Here is a 6,044-nt window from a genome sequence, read left to right on the forward strand (position 1 = left end):
GGACTTCCCATAACTATGGGCCAACGCCAATGACAGTCTCCGTTGAGCCTTGTGTATGTCGCACAGCAGACTGTACTTATTTGCAAACTGCTGTGCGATATACACAAGGCTCAACAGAGACTGTCCTGTCTTCCATGCAGCATGTGGGTGGACATATTATTAAAGTGATCAGGGTTCCTGTATGTCCCACAGAAGCACAAGGAATAAAGCCGGTAGGGTGACCCCCATGACTGGCCCTGCATCCCATAATGACAGAGTTGCCAGGCAGCAGGAATAGCAGTGATATTACAGAACTAATGGTTTCCTTGCTAAGGAATCTGGAAAAGTTCAGGAAAAGCTTTGACGTGCCGATTGTGAAAGGGTAAGTGAGCCTTCTATCCTGCTGCTGTGCTAATGTATGGATATAAGGGCAGTCATGTTACCCCCTCCCTCCCTCTGTGTCCTGTGCTGAATCTGCTGCGCTCACTTGCTAGATGGGTTTACTCAGAAAGGGAACAAGGAAAGGAGGAGGGGAGATCCACCCCCCACTCACTCCCTCCCCGTGAATGTACAGCCTCCCCACTGTCATACACTCACATAGACACGTATACACAGCTATACTGGCACCCGGCACCCGTGTATTATATCAGCCCCTCTCTCTGCTAGCCACACACACAAACCTTCTGCAAAGGACTAGCCAGGGTACATCTGTAGTTACTTATTCTACATATATCACTGATCTTACCCTCTCTGTGGTTCCTCATTCTGTATGTGCCCCTCACCTTCCCCTCTGTCTGGGCAGGGTCCATCTGTGATTCCTTATTCTGTATGTACCACTCACCTTCCCCCTATATCTGAGCCGGGTACATCTGTGGTTTCTCATTCTGTATGTACCCCTCGATGTCCCCTCTATCTGGGCAGAGTCCACCTATGGTTCCTCATTCTGTATGTACCCTTCATTTTCCCCTCTGTCTGGACAGGGTCCATCTGTGATTATTCATTCTGTATGTGCCCCTCACCTTCCCCTCTGTCTGGGCAGGGTCCATCTGTGGTTCCTCATTCTGTATGTGCCCCTCACCTTCCCCTCTGTCTGGGCAGGGTCCATCTGTGGTTCCTCCTTCTGTATGTGCCCCTCATCTTCCCCTCTGTCTGGGCAGGGTCCATCTGTGGTTCCTCATTCTGTATGTAACAATCATCTGCCCTCTGTCTTGGCAGGGTCCATCTGTGGTTCCTCATTCTGTATGTGCCACTCACCTTCCCCTCTGTCTGGGCAGGGTACGTGGTTGCTACATTTATGCAGGTGGTGGGTACCTTTAGCAACCCAAGCCAAGTCACAGCTCGGCAGAGCAGCTAACAAGGCACTTCATGCCCCCTCTTCATACAGGAGCAGTTACTGAGCCTCAACCTGCATACATTGAGGGAAATAAAATAAATTCCTCTAAAATCTCATATGTTGCAGACAGGGCTAAGCCAAATCTTCTATTTTAAAAGGCAGGTGCAACTGTTTCTACAGTGAAAATACCTTTGAGGGATCTTGGGCGATCTGTTTGATGGGATGCTGTGTACAGTGATTTACAGCTCAGAGGAAATCAGCTGTTTCCTTTTCAAGGAGCTTGGGCACACTACTATTCCGTATTGTCCTTAATAAGTAATTTGCCCAATCAAAAATATAGCCCCTTCCCTAGAACCTTATGTGTAATACCTTCTTCGGCCTTTGATCAGGGCATCATCCTCCGAGTTCCGAGTTGAATGTTCCATGAGCCACTTTTGCAGCCTCCAAACCTCAAACTTCTTCATTGTTGTCTGAAGATGCAGTCTGCCTTACAACTGCCGTCTAATTAACACCACTGTTCCTACCACAACCCAGCCTACTTCCATTATAAACACTCCTGTGGGTGTAGAAGAGCCTGAGATTTTGACAATTTTTTGTGGCCCTTCCTCTTCTGACATCAAGAAAAAGAAGAGAACATTTCAGTCCAACCAGGCTGGCAGCTGAGGAATGGGCAGTAGACTTTTATAAGGGACCCCTATTCGAGGTCAGCAAAACACCAGCTCGTTAAGTGGTGACATTTTCTAGTCGTGTCAGACTGCACAGTGTTTCTTCCAAATCTAGTGAGGTCTATAATGTGGTCATGGGTCTGAAGAGCGTGGAACAGTTGAAGATGGGTTAGGGGACAGGGGTGCTACATCTGCCTCCAATACTATTGGACGTTTTGTCCCTGGATTATAGAGGGACGCCCAATGGGAACCCTGCAGAGTTGCCAGTCCCAGATGTTCTGAGCTTTGACTACAACCAGCCTCAATCTTTAGGTTTACTCACTCCTTTGAGTGCTGAGGCCAGTGCCAATGCCTTAAGGTACCTATCTCCTGGAGTGGAAGAATATTGGAATGACCCCCATTCAAGACCCCGTAGATTAACTGCAGAGGAAGATGGTACAACTGGAGCAGTTGATATGGAGAAGGGTAGCTAGGCAAACCCTAAAAAAACAGTTCTGAGGGGACTGCTTCTAATATGGACATGCCTCTTCCCAGGGCCGGCCTTAGGCCTATTGGACCAATTGGGCCCAATAGGGCCCCACACCTCTGGGGGCCCCGCACCACAGGGCAGCACAGATAATATTTCCCTCAGCACATGATGCTGCCTGGCCTGCCCCCAACTTTGAGAGTCCAGCCCATCCCAAATCCATAGGTCCAGCCCACCCCCAACTCTGATAAGCCAGCCTATCCCCCAACTCCATAGGTCTAGCCTGCCCCCAACTCTCATAGGCCCAGCTTTCCTCCAACCTTGATAGGCCCTGCCTGCCCCCAATCCAACCAAGCCTGCTCCCAAGCTGAATCAGCCCAGCCTGCCCCAAACTAATTGGCCCAGTCCACTCTCCTATTTCCTCCCTCTCTCTCTTACCCTGTGTGCCCATATTATGTGCCCCATTTCATCCCTCTCACTCTCTTACCTTGTCTGCCCCTTTCCTTTCTATTTTGTGTCTGTATGCCCTTATTTTCCTAAATACTTGGTGTGTCAGTAGCCAGCAACACTTTGTCTAGGGGCCCCGCCAACATGGTCCCAATTGGGCCCCACATTTGATAGGATCAGCCCTGCCTCTTCCCTTGCTTTCACTCACACCAATATAATTGCCATCCAGGCTGCCCAGTAAGTGCTGATAATGATGGAGGATGGCTATAAGAGATGCACTGAATCCAGGATTCGGTTAGGGACTCGCCACTTTTCAGCAGGATTCGGATTCGGCCGAATCCTTGTGCCTGGCCTAACCAAATTTATCATATTAGAATTCGGATTTGGTAAGGCCAGGCACAAGGCTATTGTAATCCACCATTATGTGGCACTGTGGGGCTTAGATGACCATAGTTGGGGATCTCCTGGATTTTGAGATGTCATCTGCGGTGTGGTAGTAGGTGGCACATTGGTTTCCTCACCCCCAGTGTCAATGAGATCAATAACTCTATCTCCCTCGGATCCTGCACCTTCATGGATGAGTTTTTAAGTGACAACTTGAGATCCCTGCTTCCAGCCATAATAATAGCAAACGAGCCCCAGCAGTCCCTTAAGGCTCCTCCATCCACTAACCTGAGCCGATTGAGTGGTTATACTATGGCATGGACACCCAGTGTCCTGTAGCAATTAATCCAATATACTTCTCCTGGCTTTGGTCAAACTAACTACTTTTAAGTCCAAGAAGTGTTTGATGGGGGATCCAGTTTGGCCTTGGTCTTTGTGCTGGCTCACTCCCTTACATGTGGTTCTCTGCTTGGTAGTCCCACATTTGGTTTCTGTCCACCTTAATCTTGTGATTCTACTGATTCTGTACCAATCACCTTACCCCCCTGTTTGGGGTTTATTGAACACTTTCACTTACCCAAGTAGCCTATAGTGTGGTATTTTGTAATTTTTACTAAATTGCCCCTACCTATGTGTGATATACAACAGTCAATTACACTATTATGGTTTTTTTCTTCTTCTGTGAAATGTATTCAATGGGCAGACAAGTGGTACTGCAAGGGACAAAGTGATCTCTAAACATCTTTTGACTAATAGTGACCTATAAATAGACCACATCCTTTCAATTTAACCAGCTCGATCAACTTTAAACAGTATTGGAAATAGGTGATATTTTCCCTTTACAAATACTACATGTTGCCTCATTTCCCAGTTTCCAGACTCTCATTTCTGCTTCAGATCTGTCTCTGTGATATTGCACTGTTCTTTGCTGGCAGGTAGCAGCGCCACTGTGTGGTCATATGGAGTACTACATAATGAATATTACCTTTTCCTGCACCCTATTAGTATAATGTGTGGCATAAATTAGTTTCAGGAGTCAGAACCTGCAGTGCAGAGAGTATAAACAACCAGACAGACAGATTTTGCCATCCTTAACCAAACAAAGACAGAAAAATTTAATTTGTCCCACTCCCACTGTGATGTGTAAGAAGATATGGGAGAAGGAATGTTCAGAGCACACAATAGACTAACCTTGGTATTTGTCCTGTTTAAAGGGGACATAAATAGTTGCTAGTTCATACTTATAAATAGATTAGAGCTGTAAAACTTTTTCCACATAGAGGGAGGTTATTATGTGTTTGTTGAGGTGGGGGTTATATTAAAATGACGATGTCAGGAGCACAGACAGACCCCTGGGTATCATAACAAATGGCACAAGCCTCTAAAGCTCTCTCAGCTGCTCCTATAAATGCACTGCTGTAGCCATGGGGCTTAGGGCCACAGCTTCTTCCTAATAGAAGAATAATAGATAGCTGAATTTCATATAGGAGAAAAGTGCTAAAGAGGTAGTAGAAAGATGAAAGCAATGAAGAGAATGGCAAGGCAGAAGGGAAGATAAAGGGGTGGAGAGAATGGGTTTAAAAACGGGGGAAACATTAGGGGAAGGGAAGAGCAGAAGGAGGCAAGAAGTAGGAAGAAGGAGGTACAAGATTAGAGGGTGGGATTATTAGAATAGAAAGAGTCAAATAGAACTGAAAATTGATAGAGATGGAGGGTGAAGGGAGAAAGAAGGGATATTAGAAGAGAATTACAAGAGGGATAAAAAGGAAGGAACAGTAGATGAACAATTGCAAAACATTGACATCAAGGGGCTGTTGAGTGGTGAACAGAAGGTGAGATGAAGACAGGGAACAGAGCAATGGAGAGAACAAAAGAAGAGAAGGGAGATGAGAAGAAGAAGAAGAGGAAGATGAAGGGGAAGGAGAAGAGGGGATGGGCCAGCTGGGAGAGAAAAATAAAGGAGAAAATAAAAGGGACGTACTGGCAGAAATGTAGTATTAGAGAAGAAAGTGTAAGAAAGAAAGTGTAAGAAAGTAGACAGCAGTGTAGTCATTATAAGATGAGAGCAGATGGTTGTGGGATGGAGGGAGCCATATATATATATTGAATAATGGGCTTGGTTGGGCAGCTTGTGGGATGCCATTCATTTTCATTCAAGGACTTTCAGAGGCTTTTTTGCCAGTGCTTAGTACAGAGCATTATTATGGACTCTTTACAACACCCCTGTATTTCTCTGAGCAGGCACTGGAAATTCAGATCTGAAATATTTACCCCCATCTCTCATCGCCCCCTCCGTGCTATTTTTTCTATACTGGTCCCAGCTGGCCGAGGAAGTGTTTCTACGGTATAGACAGCCAGGCTATGGAATTCATTACAATGGGAGGTGACCACGAGTGAGTGATTGATTGGCCAGGTTGATACATGGGTTGGAAACCTTTCTAGATAAATAGTCAATATGTTTGCCTTCCTCTAAATCAACACAGAAATGGATCGGCAATGGTGCTGCTTGCCGGGTAGTTTTTCCACATTCACGTGTATGTATGTAACGTAACTAAGGAACTACATGAGGATTACAAGAGGGGCTCTCCTGTAGCCCATGAGCTGGAGGACTTTGCTCCCTAGAGCCCTGCCGAGCATGACATTTAAGGCATTTTACATTTTTTTATGTCCGATACTCAAAGTCAATACCTTCATAGGTTCACAGGCATGAAGCTTTGTGTGTGGGTGTGTGTTTGTGCATGAGTGTGTTTGTATAGAATAGGGTTTGGTT

This window comes from Xenopus laevis, chromosome 3L (genome assembly GCF_017654675.1).
Source record: "Xenopus laevis strain J_2021 chromosome 3L, Xenopus_laevis_v10.1, whole genome shotgun sequence".
NCBI classification, from domain to species: domain Eukaryota; kingdom Metazoa; phylum Chordata; class Amphibia; order Anura; family Pipidae; genus Xenopus; species Xenopus laevis.